We start from the raw sequence: 15046 nt of genomic DNA on the forward strand, positions 1-15046 counted from the left end.
ACTGCCATTGAAAAGATAGTTTGTTATATTCTCAGATTCAGGAGAGGGGGAACACACGTCACTGGGGGCTACACTGGGAATCACCTGTGGCCAATTTAGGGGAGAACCATTGGCAAGAGCCTTTATTGTGGTTTCCAAGGGAAAAAACAGGCAAGGCAGGGTAAGCACCCTTAGAACTGTCTAAGTTTGAATAATTTTAGTGGCTTTGGGGTATGGGGGCTGTCCATGGTTGCTTAGTACCTAGCCCTGGGGTAGTTAAGGTAGGTGGATACTGGTCCAGGCTATAATAGCCCAATAGGAAAGGTAGTTGTGGGTATGGACTAAACTGGCTGCTTAAGAAGGGGGCTTGAACAGCCTCTTGCCAGGGCCTCAAAACTGGCTCAGGACACCAGTTTAAAAACTATGTTACAATAGTCTCCTTGATGTCTTAACACTAGTCTGAACTTGATTATTTGGGTATTTGAGTGGCCTGAATAGTAGGAGACACCTTTAAAGAGTAGGACATAGTTACCCTAAACAGCATAGAAAACATTATGAGAGAAAAAAGGAGGGAAACAAATGGAAGTATAAGGGGTCCTTATAGGCTGGCTCATAACTAAGTTTCTCATTTATATGGCATTAGCCAAGAAAACAGATCTGAAATTTCTGTGGTGTCTGATGATATCTCCATGGTATTGTAATGTGTGTTAAAAGTATTGAAACCGTGCCCCATAGAGGTAAAAAACCCATCCTGAAACTGTGCCCCATAGGGTTAGCAGGAACTGGTGACTAACAAATTCTTGAGCTTGTCTTACAGCTTGTTAAAAAGCCCTCCACTTGTAGCCTACCTTCACAGAGCAAGCTCACCTTCATCATTTTGTTGCAAATTGCATACCCTCCAAGCTTCACATAGCCTAAATAGTAGGCTGATGTTTGCCAGAGTTGTTTTCCAGGAACTTGAATCAGCTGTGTCTAGTTCAAGCTCAAGCAGGCTAAAACAGGGCCTGCATAGGTGTCCAATGAATGACCTTTTGACGTCAGAGGGCCAAAAACTCCACCCCCAGGTCATGCTAAGCCTCACCATTTTTGAAGATACAGTCCATGAAGGAGCACGTAACTTAGATACACCTTCACAGAACACAGTGTACATCACTTTTTCCCTACCTCTAATGACTCTTCCTCATGCCTCAGACCTCCCTGCTTCTGTATCCTCTAACTATCTCAAGCCCCTCACCTTAGGGAAGGCAGATCCGAGACTGGTTCTACCATCTTCTTGCTTGGTTGCCTCGTGAATAAACCCTTTCTTTGCTGCAGACCTTGGTGTCTTAGTGTTTTGGCTTGCTGCACATCAGACAGATGAAGCTGGTTCAATAACAGTATGAGTTATATATTTTTAAAATAATATTTTAGTGTACTTCTCAGGGTAAGGTGGTAGGTACAGCAGTTGTGTTTGTTGGAGGGTATGACCTGATAGGTCAGTCAAGTGTACTCCCTTAGGCATGGGAGAGTAGGGGTGTATGAGCTGGCAAGAGCAAGAAGTACACCAGGAACATGGGTTAAATGGGCAGCGAACCCCAAGAACATAATAGAAGCTCTAATAGCAAAGGAAGAAAAGCAATAAATGTTTTATGTCTGATTTGTCAACCTCTTTGGAGAGGCAACCTCTGGGTGTCAGTGGGGTAGAGGTTTTAGTGTCTGGGGTGAAGTCATTTCAGAGGGCAATGTCATCTCTGGTGGTGAGCTCCTGAGCCAGGGTGATATTGTCTGGGATGTGGGACTGGGGATCCTTTTTAAGAGGATATCCACCAAAGTTGAAGTATCTTGTGTTTGTGACTCTATGGCTTATAGGCAGTCCATAACATGTATGTTGATGCATTTTTAGATGGAATACTTTTTATGATTAAAAGACTGCAGCAAACATTTTTACTGCAGCAGGTAAATTCCAAAGACTAGAAATTGGCAAAGAGCTGATATACATTTCCTTAAGTGAGATTTAAAAGAAAATGTTAATGAATTATATAGATAAAAAAGTTTGACTTCGGGTCAGGATTTTTTAGCATTAGTCTTTGCCAATTGAGGTGCCAAGCTTAAACTTTTAAGAGATGGATTATCATTTAGGAAGATACAAAAAAAGTATTGTAAAATTTTTTCTAATAAAACTTTGTTTACAATCATGTACCTAGATTTGTTGCTTTTAGGTACCCAAAGCCATAGAATGTATAGTTTTAAACTTCAGTGAGGTTACCATCTTCATAAGGGTGGGTTTAAATATCTTTATTCAAGAAATTGTAAAACAAAGATTTCAAACAAAAAGCAAATACGTGATAGAATGGTAGACAATTCATAATACTTAGAAAAATTTAAGGCAAAATAAAATATCAATTTTAGGGAGAAATTAAGTTGGAAAAAGCTTGTTGGAGATTAAAAAATTTACCTATGACAAACTGTAAGGATAGAAGGAACAGGGTAGATGAGGAAATAGCTATCTATTGTTTTGTTTTGTTTTCTGATTGAAACTAGGCTTTTGTAGGGATGTAGCAGACAGGGAGTTCAGATAACGTAGAGTGAGAGACCAACTTTATGTTCTAGGCTGCTCAGATTGCTAGGATAGCCGCTCAGAACTAAAAGACTTTGGATCAAAGGGAGGATAAAGAAAACCATTCAGGATTTGTCCACTGACACTCAGGCACGCATGCAGCTTGAAATGTGAGCTTGCAGACTATTCACTGAGTGCCTGCTGGACCCTCCCCTTACCATATGCCTAGACCCACTTTTTTTTTTTATTGAAGTATAGTTGAATTACAATTCTGTGTTAGTTGCAGGTGTACAACAAAATGATTCAGAAGTATATATATTTCAGACTATTTTCTTTCATAGGTTATTACAAGATATTGAATAGTTCCCTGTGCTATACAGTAAATCCTTATTGCTTATCTATTTTATGTATAGTAGTTTGTATTTGTTAATCCCGTACTCCTAGTTTATCCCTCCTTTCTCTTTACTCCTTGGTAACCAAAAGTTTGTTTTCTGTGTTTATGAATCTTTCTGTTTTGTATATAGATTCATTTGTATTAGTTTTTAGATTCCATGTATAAGTGATCATATTTGTCTTTGACTTCATTAAGTATAATATTCTCTATATCTATATTGCTGCAGATGGCAATATTTCATTTTTTATGGCTGAGTAATATTTCATTATGTACATATACCACACCTTAAGTCAATTGTATGTTGAAGGCACTTGGGTTGTTTACATGTCTTGACTATTGTAAATAGCACTGCTATGATCATTGGAGTGCATGTTTCTTTTATTTTTTAACATCTTTATTGGAGTATAATTGCTTTACAATGGTGTGTTAGTTTCTGCTATGTAACAAAGTGAATCAGCTATATATATATACATATATTGCCATATCCCCTCTTTCTTGCGTCTCCCTCTCACCATCCCTATCCCACCCCTTTAAGTGGACACAAAGCACAGAGCTGATCTCCCTGTGCTATGCGGCTGCTTCCCATTAGCTATCTGTTTTACATTTGGTGGTGTATATCTGTCCATGCTACTCTCTCACATTGTCCCAGCTTACCCTTCCCCCTCCCTGTGTCCTCAAGTCCATTCTCTACGTCTGTGTCTTTATTCCTGACCTGCCCCTAGGTTCTTCAGAACCATTTTGTTTTTAGATTCCATATATATGTGTTAGCATATAGTATCTGTTTTTCTCTTTCTGACTTACTTCACTCTGTATGACAGACTTTAGGTCCATCCACCTCTCTACAAATAACTCAGTTTTGTTTCTTTTTATGGCTGAGTAATATTCCATTGTATATATGTGCCACATCATCTTTATCCATTCATCTGTCGATGGGCACTTAGGTTGCTTCCATGCCCTGGTTATTGTAAATAGTGTTGCAATGAATATTGTGGTACATGTCTCTTTGAATTATGGTTTTCTCAGAGTATATGCCCAGTAGTGGGATAGCTGGGTCATATGGTAGTTCTATTTTTAGTTTTTTTTTTTTTTGCAGTACGCGGGCCTCTCACTGTTGTGGCCTCTCCTGCTGCGGGGCACAGGCTCTGGATGCGCAGGCTCAGCGGCCATGGCTCACGGGCCCAGCCACTCCACGGCATGTGGGATCTTCCCGGACCGGGGCACGAACCCGTGTCCCCTGCATCGGCAGGCAGACTCTAAACCACGGTGCTACCAGGGAAGCCCTATTTTTAGGTTTTTAAGGAACCTCCATACTGTTCACCATAGTGGCTGTATCAATTTACATTCCCACCAACAGTGCAAGAGGGTTCCCTTTTCTCCACACCCTCTCCAGCATTTATTGTTTGTAGACATTTTGATGATGAATATTCTGACCGACTGGTGTGAGGTGATACCTCATTGTAGTTTTGATTTGCATTTCTCTAATGATTAGTGATGTTGAGCATCCTTTCATGTGTTTGTTGGCAACCTGTATATCTTCTTTGGAGAAATGTCTGTTTAGGTTTTCTGCCCATTTTTTGATTGGATTGTTTGTTTTTTTGATATTGAGCTGCATGAGCTGCTTGTATATTTTTGAGATTAATCCTTTGTTAGTTGCTTCATTTGCAAATATTTTCTCCCATTTTGAGGTCTGTCTTTTCACCTTGTTTATGGTTTCCTTTGCTGGTATGTATCTTTTTGAATTAGAGTTTTCATCATTTCTGGATATATACCAAGGAGTGGGATTCGTGGATCATATGGTAGTTCTATTTTTAATTTTTTAAGGAAATTCCATACTGTTTTCCATACTTGCTGCACCAACTTACATTTCCACCAACAGTGTAGGAGGGATCCCTTTTCTCCACACCCTCTCCAGCATTTATTATTTGTAGACTTTTTGATGATGGTCATTCTGACTAGTGTGAGGTGATACCTCATTGTAGTTTTGATTTGGATTCCTTTAATAATTAGCGATGTTGAGCATCTTTTCATGTCCTTTTTGGCCATCTGTATGTCTTCTTTGGAGAAATGTATAATTTAGATCTTCTCCCATTTTTTGATTGGGTTGTTTGTTTTTGCCATACTGAGTTGTATGCATTGTTTGCAGATTTTGGAAATTAACTCCTTGTTGGTTGCATCATTTGCAAATATTTTCTCTCATTCTGTAGGTGTAGGTCTTTTCATTTTGTTGATGCAGATTTTGTAATTTGTGTGACATAATGTAATATAATCCACATATTTGTCAATGTCTCCATCTATTACATTTATTTAAAAATGAATCACTCATGAAAAAAGTGTGATTGCTTACACTGTTGCTACTATATTATCATCCCCTAATTTTATTATGTATAAGTTACTCACCACAATCATATCTTTTCAAATATGAATTATGTTTGTAAGTTCCTTTTCAGTATTTCACCTAACAAATTTTGTACAATTTAAAGCAAAATCTTTGGAAACAACTGAAATATTTATATTTGAAAATGAATAACAATGGCAATAATTTCTTCCCAGATTTGATTTCTTTTGCAATAATGCTTATCACTGTCTATTGGAATTCATCTGAAAAATTACAGTGAAAACAAGAGAAAAAGGACCTTTTTAGTGTTGAAATGGAAATAAAATGTGTTATTTAAGGTTTAAGATGACAATGGAGAAACTTAAGTTCTTCTAGAAATTATTTTCTGGAGTTATCCAGAATGATTAGGTAGAGTACCACAACTTTATTAACTCAATCCTCCTCTTTTCTTGGGTTTAAAAAAGAGTTTCAGGCTTCCCTGGTGGTTCAGTGGTTGAGAGCCCACCTGCCGATGCAGGGGACATGGGTTCGTGCCCCGGTCCGGGAGGATCCCACATGCCGCGGGGCGGCTGGGCCCATAAGCCATGGCCGCTGAGCCTGCGCGTCCGGAGCCTGTGCTCCGCAATGGGAGAGACCACAACAGTGAGAGGCCTGCGTACCGCCAAAAAAAAAAAAAAGAGTTTCTCTGCAATTTGAAACCCAATATTTATGGACTTAAAACATACACATGCTCAAAAGAGACTTAAACCAGTTCCTAACTTCATGTTTCAAGATATACTGAATTCTTTTTAATTAATTACATTTTGATCATAGCCCTTTCAAATTCTAGCTTTGAACTTCAAAGTAATTGTAGGCATAAACAAAATGATGAAAGCAGTAGAGATATATAATATTCCCTCAAACGTTGAAAGCTGGAATAGTTTAGATTTGAAGGACAGAAATGCTGTGATAAGATTGAATAACTGAAGCAGGGGAAAGGTATGCACACACAGTGATGCCAGTGGATGAAGAGACAGCTCTCAGTTGAGCTTTTGGCTCATTTGCCAAAGTCACAATAATGAGGCCCTAGAACCCTGAGCTTTCTGTGAACCCACCTATGTACATAACTTAAAATGACATAGAGAAATGAGTAATTAATTCTATAATGTTTTGCTTTCTATAGTGATACAGCTGCCAATATGAATATTTTAGAGCCCATAACACTGTTCCTTTATGCCACAAGATGGTATTTTAAAATTTGGAGAGGGAGACCGGAGAGCTGATAAATTATCTCAATGGTTGTATCAAAATTAACCTTCACTTCACCCAAAATAGTCTAGGAATTTATTGCTTTTAAAAATAATTTGATACTAACATAAAGATTACATCTTGTTTTCTTTTGTCTCCCTCAAGTTGTGTGATGTATGAAATCTTTAAAGAGTTGCTGGTTGAGTGGCAGATTGAACAAGTGAAATGAATTATAGAAAAGGAAGATAATTTCTTTTAAAATAAAAGGCCTAAGACAAAAAATTCAGTCATAGTACATTTGTACATTTTTTAGGGTTTGTTTCTTAGGTTTTAATTGAGAACAAAAACTATTTGTCTCCTTCCTAAACTTCTGACATTAAATGAAACAAAGATATTTTTACTTCCTCTTCTAGTAAATAAATAGTCTAAGAGTTAGTAAGATCCAATATATTACATTTTGGCATAGTCAAATCCAATTAATTATACCTTTGTAATATCATTTGAATATTGTCATTTCTCTCCACTTCACTGCTACCATCACCTAGATTACTTAAATTTCATGATAGCTGATTTCTAAACACTGTAGCCATGGTGATCTTTGTTTCTATAGAATTAGCTTAGTTACACAAGAAATACATTATCATTTCATGAAAAAGTCAGTAAAAACAGAGAAGAAAAAGTTAATTTAATAACTTTAAATCAACTCAGATTCACCCCAAGATATAACTGAATACTTGACATGTATCCATCCAGATTTTCTCCCATTTTCATGAAATTATAAATATACCCTTACCACCTTCTAAAATATAAGACTCTACTATTTTGGTCAGCCACCTCCTTTTTTATTAAGAAATATATCACAAGTATTTTTTATCACTAAATACAAAAGTAAATAATCATTTTAAAGAATAATTCTTGTGTTTGAACATACCATACATTATTTAAACAACATATTGAAGAAAACACTTGTTATGATTATAAAATAATAGAGGAAACCCTCTTGTAGTTACATTTCAATGTGTTATTTCCAAATTTTTAGTGTTAAATTCCTAAAATTGGGTTTAAAAAACAAGAACTGTTTGAGGGCTTTTAATACATATTACAATTCTTGCCATGAAAGTCTTATCAGGTTGCATCACTACCTATAGAATGGTAGAATAGTTGTATGAGCCTACCTGGTGACCATGCCAGTGGTTCACAGCCTGGCAGCTCATTAGCATTGTCTGGGTGACTGTAAAAAAAAAAAAAAAAAGTAAAAGAAAAACAAAGTTGATAGCTCAACTCACCACCAGAAAATGGTACTGAGATTAAGGAGGGGCCCAGGGCCATGCCGACCCCATAAAATTAATTGGGAAGTGTTCCTTCTTCTTCTCTTTTCTGAAGGAGTTTGTAGAATTGGTATTGTTTCTTCCTTCAGTGTGTGGTAAAATTCACTAGTGAAGCTATTCGTTCCTGGAGTTTTCTTTGGTGGGAGGTTTTAATGAAAGTGTTTGATTTCTTTAATACATATAGAACGGCTTCGATTTCTATTTATTCTTTCTTGAGCTTTGATGATTTGTGTCTTTCAAAAAATTTGTCCATTTCACTGAAGTTGTTGAGTATATGGCATCACCTTCATTACAATATTTCCATGTTATCTTTTTGATATCTACAGGTAGATAGTGACACCCTGTCTTAATTTCTAATATATATTTTTTAAGTTAATGTCTTTTACTTTTTTCTTCATAAGTCTGCCTAATTTCCTCTGTACTTGTTCCATGGTTATTACTCTATTTTTTGTGTGGTTTTTATTCGACTTTCTAGGCTAACAATTTATCAGTTGATTAATATCTTCTGTTTCCTTGTGATTCTCTGATACATTTATTATTTTTAGTATTTGTTTTTGTCCTTTTAAAATTTCTAGTTGGTCTTTTATATTTAATTTTTCCTTTAAAGAACCAGTTTGTTAATTTATTCATTATTTCTAAATGTTTTTCTTACAAATACATGATTTTTTTTCTTTCTTTTTCTCTCCAAGTTTCTCTCTTTATTAAGTCGACCCCAGACAGTGGAAGAGAGACAGACCATGGTTACTGTGACACCCCTACACCCTTGCTCCAGGACATAAGGAGTCTCTTCTGACTATGCCCTCACTCCTCCCCATAGCCAATAAATAAAAAGGGGACGAGGAAACACAGGGTGAGGGAGGTATGCTTTTCTATATTAATTATTTTGTTACCAAACCAAACTTGGGTTAGCTGACCCAGTGGGCAGCAAAGCCAATCTATCAACACCGGGTTGTGGTGAAGGAAGGTATAGTGTTAATTGCAAGGCACTCAGTGTGGGGCCAAACAAAGTGAATGGCAGCTCATGCTCAAGACACCTGAACTCCCCAATGGCTTTTGGGGAAGGATTTATAAAGGCAAGGTAAGGGAGAGGTTTGCAGGATGCCTGATCCACTCACAGATAATCTTCTGATTGGTTGATGGTGAGGTAACCAGGTGGTATTTTGGGAGTGAGCATCATCAACCTGGGTCCAAGCTGTCTGGGGTCTATGTGCTTTGTGGTCAGCATGTGGTTAATTTCTTCCGCCTGGTGGAGGTTTTAAGTATCTGCAGAACAATAAAAGGATATGGCTCAGGATTTTATCTATAGCCCTTAAGGAGGAACTAAATGTCCTTGACTTTGTTTTATGGGTAAACTATTATTATTTTGTCTTGCATGACTGTTTTCCTTCGTTTCTGCACTTTCTCACTTCTCTAAATTTGCTCTTTGGAACTTAGGGAAGGCCTAGAAAGATAAAGTTTTTCTGCAGGGTCGGGGGTGGTCTGTCTCTGGGAAGGCCCCACAGGGTTCTTCTTGGCTTCAATTTTATTCTACTTTCCTTCTATTTATTGTATCGTTATTTTCTTAATTCTTTCCTTCTGATACTTATTTTGTTTTCCATTCATATAATTATTTAAGGCAATAAACTTTCTTCTGAGCACTCTGTGCTCTATTCCACAAATTTTCAAATATAAAATTTTTAATGTTGTTCTTGTGAAATCCTGCAAATATAGTTTTTTTTTTTTTTTTGGGGTACGTGGGCCTCTCACTGTTGTGCCCCTCTCCCGTTGTGGAGCACAGGCTCCAGATGCGCAGGCTCAGTGGCCATGGCTCACAGGCCCAGCCGCTCCGCGGCATGTGGGATCTTCCCAGACTGGGGAACGAACCCGTGTCCCCTGCATCGGCAGGTGGACTGTCAACCACTGCGCCACCAGGGAAGCCCAATATAGGTTTTATTTCCACTTAAACCCAGTTGATTTACTTTTTCAACTCACAATGGAGAGTGATGTCTTTGTTTTCCAAGTTTTAAAATTATTAATTTCCATTCTTATTAAATTGTGACCAGAGAATATTTTTTATTCTATTTCTACTTTTAGAGATTTATCAAGAACTTCTCTATGTCAAGTAAATAATCAAATATTATGAATGTTTAATGAACATTTGGAAAGAAGTTGTATTCCCTATATGATGTCCTGATATTAGTAAACATGAATGAGATTTTCTTTTTTTTGGCTTGTGGTATTTGGGCCTTTTATATCATTACTTTGTCTTCAGTTGATTTTTCTCGGACTGAGAAAGCTGAATTTAAGTTACATGTATCTCCTGTAAATTTCTTTTATAAAGGTTGCTAGTATGTTATATGACTTATGGATACTAAGAACCATTAAAAATTTCTGTGTATCCAAAACAAAAAAAATTCTGTGTAAATTGACTCTTTGGTACTAAAGTATGGGTCTCTTTACCTCATTTGCTCTTTTGTTCTGAATTTCACCTTATATAATATTAAAATCATACATTTCTGATATCTTTTGTTTGTATTTGCCTAATAAAAATTTTCCTTTGCTCATTTTCTTTTTAACTACTTGGAATCTCTTTATTTTCCTATGTTTCATAAATATACCATCTTATTAAGTTTTGGTTTATGAGACTGTCTTAAAGTATTTCTCATTTAATAGAGGAAATATGCCCATTTATATTTAACGGTGTGACTGACATTTGCTTATAGTTCTGGGAATACTTTGTTGTGATTTCTATGTATATATACAAATAATTTTTTAAAGCCTTTCATTAGGAAATCAATTTCCTTTGTCTTAAAACAATATTATTTCTCAGGTTCTGACTTCCTGTAATGGCAGATTAGTTTGGAGGGGTGTGGGAGCGGAGAAAAACTTCTAGATAGTTATACAAGCCATGCAAAATATTAAAAGAATTATTTGAAAGTACTGGAGTGTGATCACAAACAGAAACTGTCTGTCCTTGAAAAGTTAGACTTTGTTGCTTTTGCCTAAGGGATACTTGACATTTTTAATACAGTTCAGTGTAGAAGAAAGCTTTATTATTAATGGCTTGAGTTGAGCTTTGGGGCCTTGGAGGGCAGCCAGAGATGTAAGGGAAGAATTGTATAACACAGGAAGCTGCAGAGGCAGTGAACTCCAAACCTGCACAAAAGTTTCCAAATCTTTGATTAAATCACACATGCTTGGCAGAGACCCTGGTGTGCTTGCCTGAAAAGCAGCAGCTGGAAGTTTAAATAATGATGTAGAAATTTCAGCCGCTGCCACAGCTGAGGATACAGTTTGGAATCTGTGTCAAGTTGATTTTGTACTAGAACAAACCTCTTCCAAGTAATATAACAGAATCCAGAGCCTACAGAGTATAATATTATTTATAAAGTCCAGTATACACTCAAAAATCATTAAACTTATGAGAATCAGAAAAACATGTCTCATATTTAAGAGAAAAGGAAAAAAATAGAACCAGCTGTTTAGATGAACTAAATATAATTATCAGACAAGGACTTTCAAACAGCTGTTACAAATATATTCCAGAACTCAAAGACAATGTGAGTCATAATGAATGAACAAATGGAGAATCTCAGCATTTGACAAAAATGTACAAAATGAAGATGTTACATCTGAAAATAATTAAAAACAAATGAAAAACTCAAGTTATGGCATTAAAAACATTGGGAATGGCAGCAAAGAGATGATGTAACCTTTAAAAAAAAAGGATAAGTATACACACACACACATTTGTATGTATAAAACAATTTAAAGAACAAAGAGAAGAAAGACTGAAGAAAAGTGAATGGAGCTTCAGAGACCTGCAAAATAGAGTTGAACTGTCTATTATATGTGTAATTAGAGCTGCAGAAGGAAAAAAGGAAAAATGCAGACAAAAAAATATTTGAAGAAAGGATAGGGAAGAAAAATATTTGATGGAATACTCCCCATTTTATTGAAAACCATAAATTTACAGATCCAAGGATCTCAAATCATAAGCAAGATAAGAATAGAAGAAGTGAAATAAAAACTACACAAATAAAAGAAAAAACAAAGCTAAAACTTGGTTCTTTGACATGATTAATAAAGTTGATAAACTCTTAACAAAGGTATGTATTTGTGTGTGTGTGTGTGTGTGTGTGTGTGTGTGTGTGTGTGTGTGTGAAAAGAGAGCAAGCAAATTACCAGTATCAGGAATAAAAGAGATGACTAGAGATATTAGAAATATTAGAAGCATAGTAAAAGAATCTTATGAAAACTTACATGAACAAATACAGCAATTTAGAAATTTATAATAGAACAAGTTAGAAATATAAATTTCCTTTAAAACATAAATAACAGAAAAACAAAAATCTGAAAATCTGAATAACAGTTGTACAAATTAATTTTTTTCTCAAGCATCTCTCTAAATAGAAAACTCTGGGGACAGAGTCTTCATTATTGAATTAAATTAAATATTTCAGCAAGAGAAAATATCAATTCTACAAAAGCACTTTAAGAGAATGGAGGAAGAAGGAATATTTTCTAACTTTCTTCATGAAGTCAGAATAATTATAATACCCAAATCTGCAGAGACTTAAGAAAATAAAACTCATCAGCATGGACATCAAAGCTCTTATCAAATCAAACAAATCAAATCAGGAATGTAAAAGGCGATTGTAAATCACAACCAAGTGGAGTTTATCCTAGGAATGCAAGATTGGCTTAGCATTTGAAAATCAATCAGTGCATTACACCAAATCTGCAGGGGAAAAAAGTAAAACAACCACATAGACATCTCAATAGGGCACATAAAAAGCACTTGACAAAATTCAACACTCATTTATTTTTTAAAATATCTCTGTAAATTAGAAATTTAGAAGGGATATCTCAACCTGATAAAAATCATCTGCAAGAAACCTATAGCTAACATTTTGAAGTTGGAGGACTGAATGCTTTCTTCAGCAGCCTGGTGTTATAGGGAATTTTTTCTGACTTAGGTTTCCAAGAGAGACTGTGTCCATTTTCCCAAATGTTCACTTCTCTTTTAGAAAAAAGTGTTTTCTTAGATACTTTACCTCTGTCTATTCACACATTTTCTGCATACGTTTCTCCATCTCCTTCAAGGATTTCTCTCATTTAATCTCAGTTCTGCATACAACTCAATTCCTCTTATTTAATATATTTGGTGGAGATTTCTGAGATCTACCAATGCTTGGCCACTACCAGAGTCCTCAATCTCTGCCACACCAGGTGGTTCTTGCACAGGTCCTGCTGCTCTTTCAAGTATCCTAGACCATACTTAGAGGTAATATGGAGTCTGTGGATATTTATTCTGCTCCATACTTGGGAGTAACTTGAAAGTTGTCTTGGAGTCTGTGCTTTCCCCCCTTGTTGTTGCTATCACTTCCAAAAGAGAGAAAGAAGGTTCAGAACTAAGCAGCCAGAACTAAGTAGCCAGCATGTTCTTACTAGAGCTAGAAGTTGAACTGAGGATAGGAGTAATCAGACCCATACTATATGACTCAGAAATTAGTGTAGAAATTAGAGAGGAAAAAGGGTAATGGATACTGGGGAGGTAATTGTCAAATGTCCACTAACGTGTTAGTAATTTTATTAAAAAAATTTTTTCAATCAATATGCTTTAATTTTTAGATTAGCTTTAGGTTCACAGCAAAACTGAGTGGAAAGTACAGGCAGTTCTCATATACCTGCTACCCCCACGAACACACAGCCTCTTCCCCTAATAAAAACGCACATAAAAGTGGTGTATTTGTTGCAGCCCATGAACCTACATTGTTACATTATTTGCACTCATAGTTTCCATTGGGGTTCACACTTGGTGTGTACATTATATGGGTTTAGACAAATGTATAATGGCATATATACACCTTTATGATATCTTATTGTCTCTGTAGTTTTGCCTTTTCCAGAATCTCACATAGTTGGACTCATATAGTATGTATGATTTCAGCCAGCCTTTTCAGATTGGCTCCTTTCAAATAGTAAAATACTTCCAAGGTTCCTCCATGTCCTTTCAAGGCTTGATAAAATATTTCTTTTTAGTAACAAATAATATTTCATTGCTGGCAGTACCACAATTTATTTATTCAGTTATCTACCAAAGGATATCTTCATTGGTAAATAACTTCATGTTTTGGCAGCTATGAATAAAACTATTATGAACATCCATGTGCAGGGTTTTTGTGGACCTACATTTTGAACTCTATTCTTGTAATGTCTTTGTCTGGTTTTGGTAATAGGGTAATGCTGGGCTCATAGAAGGAGCTAGAAATTATTCTCTCTGCTTCTATCTTTTGGAAGACATTGAAGAGTACTGTATAATTTATTCCTTAAATGTTTGGTAGAATTCAACAGTGAATCTCTGTGGTCCTAGGGCTTTCTGTTTTGGAAATTTGTTAATTGTTGATTCAGTTTATTTAATAGTTATTGGGCTATTCAGATTATCCATTATTCTCTTCTCATTATATCAATTTTACTTGTTTTTTACACTTTTTAAAATAACTCTCCTAGCTTGCAGTATACATTTACAACTAATCCAAGTATACTTTCAAATGACATTATACCACTTCACAGTGTATCTTACAATAACAAAATAACCTTAATTCCTCCATTTAGCCCCTGTATAATGGCATATTGTCGATCAAGGGATCGGTCCATTTCATCAAATTTGTGGGCATAGAATTGTTCAGAGTATTCCTTTAATATACTTTTAATGTTTATGGAATCTGCAGTGATAACCCCTTTTTCATTTCTGATATTAGTAATTTGTATCCTCTCTCTTTTTTTCTTAGTTAGCTCATTGATTTTGTTGCTCTTTTCAAAGAACTGGTTTTTGATTTCATTGATTTTCTCTATCGATCTTCGGTTTTAAATTTTATTGTTTCTGCTCTAATTCTTAATATTTACTTTCTTCTGCTTACCTTGGATTTAATTTGATCTTGTTTTTCTAGTTTTCTAACATAGAAGCTTAGATAATTAATTTGAGGTCTTTCCTCTTTGCTAGGATATACATTCAATGCTATAAATTTCTTTGAAGCCCTACTTTTGCTGAATTCCACAAATTTTCATAAGTTATATTTTTGTTTTCATTGATTTCAAAATATTATTAGCGTCTCTTTAGATTTCTTCTTTGACCCACATATTATTTAAAAGTGTGTTGTTTAATCTCCATGTATTTGGGGATTTTTCAGCTGTTATTGATTTCTAGTCTAATTTCACTGTTGAATGAGAGCAAATGCATGAAATACATTCTTTTAAATTTGTGT

This window comes from Neophocaena asiaeorientalis, unplaced genomic scaffold (assembly GCF_003031525.2).
Source record: "Neophocaena asiaeorientalis asiaeorientalis breed wild unplaced genomic scaffold, Neophocaena_asiaeorientalis_V1.1 scaffold505, whole genome shotgun sequence".
NCBI lineage: Eukaryota > Metazoa > Chordata > Mammalia > Artiodactyla > Phocoenidae > Neophocaena > Neophocaena asiaeorientalis.